Genomic DNA, 365 nt, shown 5'->3' with positions numbered 1-365 from the left:
AGATGACAAAAATAAATGAAAAGCATTCCTTGCTCATAGAAAGAATCAATATTGTAAAATGCCCATATCGCCAAAAACAATTTACAGATTCAGTGGTATTTCTATCAAACCACCAATGATATTTTTCACAGAAATATAAAAATGTATTTTAAAATTTATGTGAAACCACAAAAGAGCTCTAATAATGAAGGCAATCCTAAGCAAGAAGAACAATGATGGAGGTATCACATTATCCAGCTTCATACTATACTACAAGGCTACAGTAATCAAAGCAGGATGATACTGGTAATAAAAGCCAAGTAGACAAATGAAACAGAATAGGGAGGATAGAAACAATACTTCTTACCTTTGACAACCATCTTATC

The sequence above is a fragment of the Cebus imitator genome, unplaced genomic scaffold (genome assembly GCF_001604975.1).
Source record: "Cebus imitator isolate Cc_AM_T3 unplaced genomic scaffold, Cebus_imitator-1.0 Scaffold412, whole genome shotgun sequence".
NCBI classification, from domain to species: Eukaryota; Metazoa; Chordata; class Mammalia; order Primates; family Cebidae; genus Cebus; species Cebus imitator.
Note: the sequence above shows the minus strand (reverse complement) of the source record.